Raw genomic sequence first — 8,270 nt, 5'->3', positions numbered from 1 at the left:
CGATTCCATCGCCTCCCACGCGGTGGTTTAAAGTCGTGTAGGTCGAGCACTACTCTCAAAGGCCGACGTGCACCCACTCTACGCCAAACTACAAAATTCTGCCACTTCACTATGAAAATAATCCAACACCTCCTTCCTAGTGGAATAAAATTAAATCAAAAAACAAAAATTAGGGGTTTAAAAGAAATAAAAACGAAAAAAAAAAAGGGATAAAGGGACAGCGAGAGCCCGAGGCTGACCCAAAACTCTAGATTTCGAGCGTGAGTGAGAGAGAGGGGAGGGTCGAAGGGAAGAAGCGTGAAGAAGAGGAGAAGACGGAGAAGGGTATTTTAGGAAGAGGAAGAAGAAGGAGAAGAAGGAGAAGGTGGAGAGGAGACTCGTTCCCAAACAGGGCCTCCGCTTCCGACCAACCTACCCACTCCTCTTCTTCTCCTCCGCCCCCCAATCCCAATCCGTAAGTCTCCGCGTTTCCTTCCTCCCTAAGATCTCTCTGCTCTCCTCTCATTCTTCTTGGTCTAAAGGAGAGATTTTTCATTTGGCTTTTTTCCTTGTTTTTAGGTAGTCTTGGGGCTTAATCTCGATCTGGGGTGCTAAAAAATTTTTATTTTATTGGGTGTTACGAGATCGAATCTGGGGGAATGGAGAATTTTGCTGGCTAATTTTCTGCGTGTTTTTGGCGGAACTCGCGAGATCTCCTTGTGGTAATCTCGTTTCTTTAGGGCCTTTGATTCATCTCCTTTGGCTAATTTCTGTGCTTGTTTCTTCGTTTCGATGTTTTGATCTCCTGTTTTTTTTTTTTTTTTCTTTTTATTGGTATGAAGCCTTTGTGAGATCGATCTGATTCGATTGAAAGGTTGCATTTTTGGCCGTCCGAATCGGTGATTCGCCGAGTCTGGGTGGTGGACACATCAAAATACTCGAAAAGATTCGATTTTTATGGTTTTTGTTTGCTTTTTTGATGCATGAATTTAATCAGGATACGAGGGTTCTAGATCTCATCTCACCAATAAGTTTGAAAGGAAATCTTTTTTTTCTAGAGTTTGGTTGGGCTGTATTTTCTCCTTTGTAGTCCCATTTGAGGTTTGGACGCTTCAGCGTAGTTGAAGGCTCTTCCCGTATTGCCTTCCTGATAGATTGATACTTTGGAAGAGAGGAAAGGCGGTCTCAAGGGCTGTCAATCAGTAATATTAAGCCCTTGATTGGTTTTGGCGCTGCTGACATGTTGGAGGGCCAGTCCTGCTTGATCTCAAGAGCATTGCCGAGCTCCTGTGAGCAAGAATCGAAGTGGATTTACATGACCCACCACCTCCTTGAGTCCTCGAGCAGCAAGCGCCCGCCGAGCGAGGAATCGGAAGATCAAGAGCAAGGTGGTAGGGGCAAGAGGAAGAAGTCGCCAGAGTGTCCTGACACCCCTGATATCAAAGACACAGAACGGGCCCTGGATATGTCCGATCACCAGGGCGGCAATGGAGACTATGATGATCCATATGCCTTCATCAACCCACTCGGCAGGGATATCACAATTAACTGCCTTCTTCGTTGCTCTCGCTCCAATTACGGTGCCATTGCATCCCTGAACCGGAGCTTCCGCTCCCTGATTCGAAGTGGCGAGCTTTATAGGCTACGACGGCAGATGGGGATTACTGAGTACTGGGTCTATTTCTCCTGCAATGTCCTTGAATGGGAAGCATATGATCCCTACAGCAGGTGTTGGATTACCATTCCAAAGATGCCTCCCAATGAATGTTTCATGTGCTTGGATAAGGAATCCCTTGCCGTGGGCACCGAGCTCCTTGTTTTTGGAAAGGAGGTAACTTCCCATATTGTACTGAGATATAGTATGCTGACTAACACTTGGTCCCCTGGAATAGTAATGAATTCACCTAGATGTCTATTTGGATCTGCTAGCCTTGGTGAGAAGGCTATTATAGCCGGTGGCACTGACGCCGGGGGTACCATACTTAGCTCAGCAGAGCTTTATAATTCTGAGACTCAAACTTGGGAAACTCTGCCAGATATGATTCAGGCAAGAAAGTTATGTTCAGGGGTCTTCATGGATGGAAAGTTCTTTGTAATTGGTGGAATGTGTAGCAATACTGAGGTGCTGACAAGCGGGGAAGAGTATGATCTGGAGAGACGTTCTTGGAGGCTGATTCCAAATATGTCTGCTGGGCTAAATGTTGCAAGTGGTGCACCTCCACTTGTAGCTGTGGTGAACAATGAGCTTTATGCAGCAGATTATGCTGAGAAGGAGGTAAGGAAGTATGACAAGGAGAATAATGCATGGATCACTCTGGGTAAATTGCCTGAGAGGTCTGTTTCGATGAATGGTTGGGGCCTTGCCTTCAGGGCATGTGGCGAGCGGCTAATTGTGATTGGCGGGCCAAGGGGATCCATGGGAGGGACAATTGAGCTCAATTCATGGATCCCAAATGAGGGACCACCAGAGTGGAACATCATTGCCAGCAAGCAATCGGGGAGTTTCGTCTATAACTGTGCTGTGATGGGCTGCTGATTTGTCTGATTTATGACAACTGTACTGTACTTCTTGACATGAAGAATTCAAACGGCCGGCTTCATTCCAGGGCATAGATCGCTGATTTTGCCTATGGGTAATTTCTATCTTTTATGAGATTCCAGCTGAACTGAAGATTCAATAGAGCTCTCCTGTCTATGTAACTCTTAAATTTAATGTTTTTTTTTTTTCTGTTTCTACCCTTTCATTTATTTTGCATTTGGAAGCCCACTCATGATTTCGAAGTTATGAGACATGCATGAGAATGTTAGGTTAATATGTTCGCAAGCTACATTTTTTTTAGATTTTCCTCAATCCTTGATGGGGTCTTTTAGCTTCACAGAGTAGCCTTATATGATTCTTATTTTTTTTATATCCTTTGTGATAAATTAAGGAACAGGTGCGACCATTTTGATTATAGTAGTATGATGTGTGATGTATGTTAGTTTTTTGATCAACCGAAGCATTATCCTTATGTTTAATGGTGTTTCACCATATATTTCCATTTACTATATCAATATTGACTGAAGAATTAAATTGTTTGATATATTTTAAGGTGATTTATCTGGGTGGATCTTATCTTTTTGTTATCTGCATGTGAAGTGTGTGCATGACCACTTCCTTTTGTTATCTCTTTCTTTCTTTTCTAAAATTTGATAATTAATAATGTTATGTTTGATGCATCATTCTGAGCTGCATGTATGGCTGTGATAAAATTACTGTTTTAAGAGTAGGTGTGGTTAAGTAGCATATTGCAATCTACTTAGTTGAGTGGCTTAGAGTTTTGAAAATTAAGAATTCTATTCATGGAGATAGTCTCTACTCTCTTGCCTGTCTCAGCTCTTATCTCCAAGAGTAATTTTTAGAGATTATTCTCGTCATCTTGAACTAGTTATGAAATTATTCTAGACAGTTTGTCTCATTTTAGAGATTAAATAAACCATACCTTTGATAATTGAATTACCTCAGTAAGTCACCTGCTGTGAAGTTCTGGTGCCTTACAGAGCTATTTAATTTCAGTGACTTATCAATATAAAGAGTCATGTATTTTGATTGCTATCGTCCTTGCAAATTACTTATGTCAAGAAGCAAATACCTCAAAGATTCATATACTTCATGCTTCCTTTCTCTTTCTCATTTATTGATGTAAACACGTGTTTTAAAAGCTATCTTCTGTCCAAGTACTTGTGTTTAGACCCAAATAATGAGATACTACTTATTTCCTTATTCTCTCTTTATCTTCCTTTCCTCCCCTCTTTCTTATGTATTATTTTCTTTGATGTATTAGAAAACTTGGTGCTCCAGAAGTAAAGCCTTTGTCCCCCTCCTTCCCTCTCTTCCATGAGTTCCTGGTGTGAGCGTAACATGCTTATCTTCTTAACAAGATATGCTAAAGTCAGCTTCTGGTATTTTACTTGGGAGGTTTTTTTTTCTTTTTTTTTAAAGATTGGGCTGAAAGTGGTCCTTCTGGATTGCTCTGAACATTTTGTCATCAGGTTTGTGTACTCAACAGTCCAATCATGTTGTATTGCCGAATTGGACTCATGACTGGATGGATTATGTGATCATATGTTTTGATGGACATGTTCCTTTGAGTCACAGTATCTGCCACGTGTACATATTTTCATGTATAACAGTGGCACTAGGACATTAACATGATTCTACATATATATATATATATATATATATATATATATATATATATATATCTGACGTCAAACATTTGCACATGTTCATGTGCTTGTGTATATGCCTTCTATACTGCTTCATCTAGATTTTATGAATCTGTCGTGTCTGACACCTGTGTCCATGTTAACATGTGACATTCACATTCACATCAACTATATCATAAGTTTGCTTCCAACTCACTGATGTCAATTATTACCTTAGGTGTTATATTTGGATGCCCAATCTCCCTGTGTGAGATATCCTCATCTGAGCAACCATTGCAAACTAGAGGGAGGTGGAAAGATGTTTGAGTAATCAATGGAGCCATCGTTGTCCCATTTCTCACTTTTTTAGAATTCTTGAGTCCATCTTAGTTGGTGACTGCTGCTATCTCAAAAATCTTGGGATTGTTTGATTCATACGCTTCCATGATCATGCCAACTTCATCATTCCACCTCTTCTCTTCGCATGTTTGAACTTGAATCAGAGATTTCCCACAGGCAAGTTGGTTGGCCATCCAAACAAGCCCTAAAGAAACCATATTCTCAATGCTTGAAAATCTCAAGCAAAAACTTTGCCATTTTGGTACCCATTTTGTCAGATCAACTTGTGCATATGTATGGCAAGGTTTCTCAATTCTGCTTTCAAATCCTGCTGTCATTGGTTTCAATGTGAAATCAACTTCTCCAAAATGGATTATCAGACCTTAAATCCATAGCATTTGTTTATATCTTGTTTATATCTTGTTTATGTGTATCATGTCTTGCTGTTAGCAATGTATTTCCATGCTATTGTAGAAGTATTTATTTCAAAAAAGTCTAAGAGCTTGATATGATGATGAGTATGTATATGTATGTACAGATGAATATGGTTTAGGTATGGCTTGACAGTGGATAAGCTTTCGACTTAGTATTGTCATTGCCTCACGTATCAATCTTGTGGATATGGTTTGGGTATGGCTTGATAGTGGATGACCTTTGAACTTAATATTATCATTGCCTTGCATTCAATTGGTTTTTTGTTTTGGCCATATTTCATGAGACCAGCTAAAAGAGAGGAAAAATCATGGAAATCCACATATAATGTTAATGAAGGATTGTCCTAGGCTGTTATATTATAGAAAAATTGGCTGAAGAAGTTGCTGATATTAGTTTATACACACAGAAAACATCCAGATTCTTTAAATATTTCTTACCTGGTTAGTCATCAATTATCGATTACAAATGCTGTGCAGTGGTGTTTGTAGAAAAATGGAAATTCTTTCTTTCCTCTATTGTCTTTACATTAAATATGTCGGAAGAAGTTTAGGATCTGAGTATGAGAAGATGAAGTTATATACCAACCGCACTCTCATGTGCATTGAGAGAGTGGGCTTTAGAAAGGAGCAGATTTTGAAAGTTACAGAATGGCAGTGAAAGAAGGGAGGCATAAGTAGGTCATATAAAAATTGTTCAAAAAGTATGAAAAAGCTTCTAGTGATTGAGGATCTGACCATGTTGAATTGTATGATGAAGAATTTATAGAACTAGACCTAGAAAGATGTTACAATGCTTGGACGCTGTCATGTGGTTATATGTTGATGTCTAAATTGATAGTTGTGTTATATGTCTTATTGATCGTTATTCTTTTCGACAGTAGGTTACCATAGCTGTTTTTTGATTAATTGCCTAAAGATACTGGATGTATCTATTTTATAATTATATATTACTTGTGGCTATTTTATATTTATATATTACTTACGGTAATCTGAGATCTACAAATTATCTTTCTTTGCTTAAACCAGGTGTCTTACAATATTATGTATGATCTGTTATCAAATTCCAAACGATTTTGATAATAGTGACGGGCATGGAAAATCAATTAAGGAACAATGTTGGTTTTGAGGCAACTTTACTATGTTATATATATTGTTAAAGATGAGGATTCTTGGATTTATTATTTACAGAGATACTAAATGTCACTTGTAGAACTAGAAACTATTTGGAAGTCTTTAATTTCTCATGTTATTTGATCTGCTGTAGTGACTTCGTATGGTAGCTTTTTGGTGTTTTTTTGTTTGATTAATACTTATGTTTCCATGAAATGCAAACATTATATTTGTATTTGTTATAAATCTGTAATATTCAGAAGAATACGTCTGATGACAAGGTTCATAGCTCGGATGTTTCTGTAATCTATGATATATGATCTGATGGGGCCTTAAAAGCAGCAAGTTGAAGGGATGTAGGTGAGAATTAAGGTTGGGAGTACATCTGAATGGTGAAATTATATTTGATATCTTTCTGTTTGTCATTGCCGCAGAATATGAGTTTCATAACTAGAATTAGTTAGGTCCCTCTGCAATGTGACTTTTCTTGCATGTCGTTCTCAAATTATTCAGGATGAAGCACTGGCTTTTGTGCATCTTTGTGGTGGTCTCATACTGACTTGGAGCCTTATAAAAGGGCCATTTGGGACTTCTTATGTGTTTGAAGTGAAGATTTATATATATATATATATATATATATATATATATATATATATATATATATATATATATATATATATATATATATATATATATATATGTTTGTGATTGTTGGCGACCAGCTTTATCAACAGCTTATTCATCGAACCTCATTGTTCTAAATTTTTATGAAGTTGAAACCTGAAATAACGATATCTTCGAATGGATAAACGTCATTGCGAGATCACCATGCCAGGTAAGCTCAGCAAGTTCATAGGTTCCTGGGAGAAACTTGATGCTACTTTTCCATAGTTTATTCGAATGACCTCAATTTGATGAGGTATATTTGAAGCCATGGGGAATCACACTCAAATCCCCACCCTGTGATCTCTCCTTCCCTTGGGACATCTCTCCGGTTTCATGAATGATCATTGTGATAAGGTATAGACATTTGCATGTAAACATTCTAATTTGGCTCCACTTCTCATATTTTGGAGGGTTTTTTTTTTTTTTAACCTACATTTTTCATGTTGATCCAATTAGTTCTCTAACCAACAGAGCAAAAGTAGTGTAGAACTAACCAGAATAGAACGGCATGTTGAAGAAGGCTTGAGGTATTGGTAAAGAGTAGCGTCCAGATGTTACTTAAAGGATTAATTCAAGTGAAGAAGGGGGTTGGAAGTTCTGAGAAAATGAATCATGGATCCGTTGTTGGGAATGGATGATGAGGCATTCAAAAAGCTGACCCAGTTTCAGTATTTACGTGGAGCAAGGCTGGGCGGTCATATCTAAGTTCCACTTCTGTGACACCTTTATTTCACCTTTTCTCTTACTGTGGTAACCGTAAAAACGACAATGGGACAGGAAATGGCCAGCCTTGTTGGCTTCTGGTGGAGAACGTTGCTGATATAAACGCAGGAACTGCGTGTGTACTTGGCGATGTACTAAAACTTTTCTGCAGGTTAAAATTAACATGTCAGAGTCCATCGTCATGTATAGCTTTCAGGCCATGCTTAGATTGGGATGTGTGAAAATCCGTACATGTCCGTTTATTAACTTCTATATCTGCATGCTTATTAATTATTATTACAGTCAATTATAATTTGAAGATGGACGTATAAAGATTTATTTGTTTGTATATCTATATCCTTGTAGTTCGAACTGAATGCACACAAGGACTTGATGTTGCAACATGATTTGAATTTGATTTCGACGGCACACATCTAATCTTTTATTGTATATGGTACATGGACTGTGAGTATCTGTAAGCACATATGTTATGTAATGTAATGTAATATCTGTTACGTAATTCCATGCTCGGAGGATAATTTATATTTAAAAACTTTTAGCTCAAAACTTATAAGAATGATATCGAATGTAACCAAACATACTTGTTCTGCGCATATGTAATACTTATCTTATAGAAAGAATTCATAATTATTAATAAAAATATTTATAATTAGCTAATTTTGTATTAACAAAATCATATGTTCCATATATATTGAATTACTTCATGTACATTCTAATCAAGGATTGTTCTATGCATTTAGGATAAAAGAGAGGACATTACTATTGTAAATTTTAATTTTAGAATTTGAAGAAAATAACTCTAAATTGTTCAATATATTAGGGTCTCTTGTT

At 37.6% G+C, this 8,270-nt stretch overlaps 1 pseudogene across 4 annotated transcripts; it reads left to right on the top strand.

Annotated features, from left to right (window-relative positions):
- The first annotated feature begins 211 nt into the window (after window positions 1–211).
- Window positions 212–2,973, top strand: LOC103712396 (F-box/kelch-repeat protein SKIP11 pseudogene; annotated as a pseudogene). Of its 4 annotated transcripts, XR_015987069.2 has the most exons (3): window positions 221–454; window positions 559–701; window positions 822–2,973. The product of XR_015987069.2 is annotated as an F-box/kelch-repeat protein SKIP11 pseudogene, transcript variant X2 (transcript). The 4 variants fall into 4 exon arrangements; XR_016413183.1 differs by having other exon boundaries at window positions 212–454; window positions 559–2,973; XR_015987071.2 differs by lacking the exon at window positions 559–701 and having other exon boundaries at window positions 1,134–2,973.
- The last annotated feature ends 5,297 nt before the right edge of the window (window positions 2,974–8,270 follow it).

The sequence above is a fragment of the Phoenix dactylifera genome, chromosome 5, assembly GCF_051530095.1.
Source record: "Phoenix dactylifera cultivar Ajwa chromosome 5, Ajwa_hap1_PhDact_Kaust_v1.1, whole genome shotgun sequence".
NCBI lineage: Eukaryota > Viridiplantae > Streptophyta > Magnoliopsida > Arecales > Arecaceae > Phoenix > Phoenix dactylifera.
Note: the sequence above shows the minus strand (reverse complement) of the source record. Positions and strands in the feature narration are given on the sequence as shown.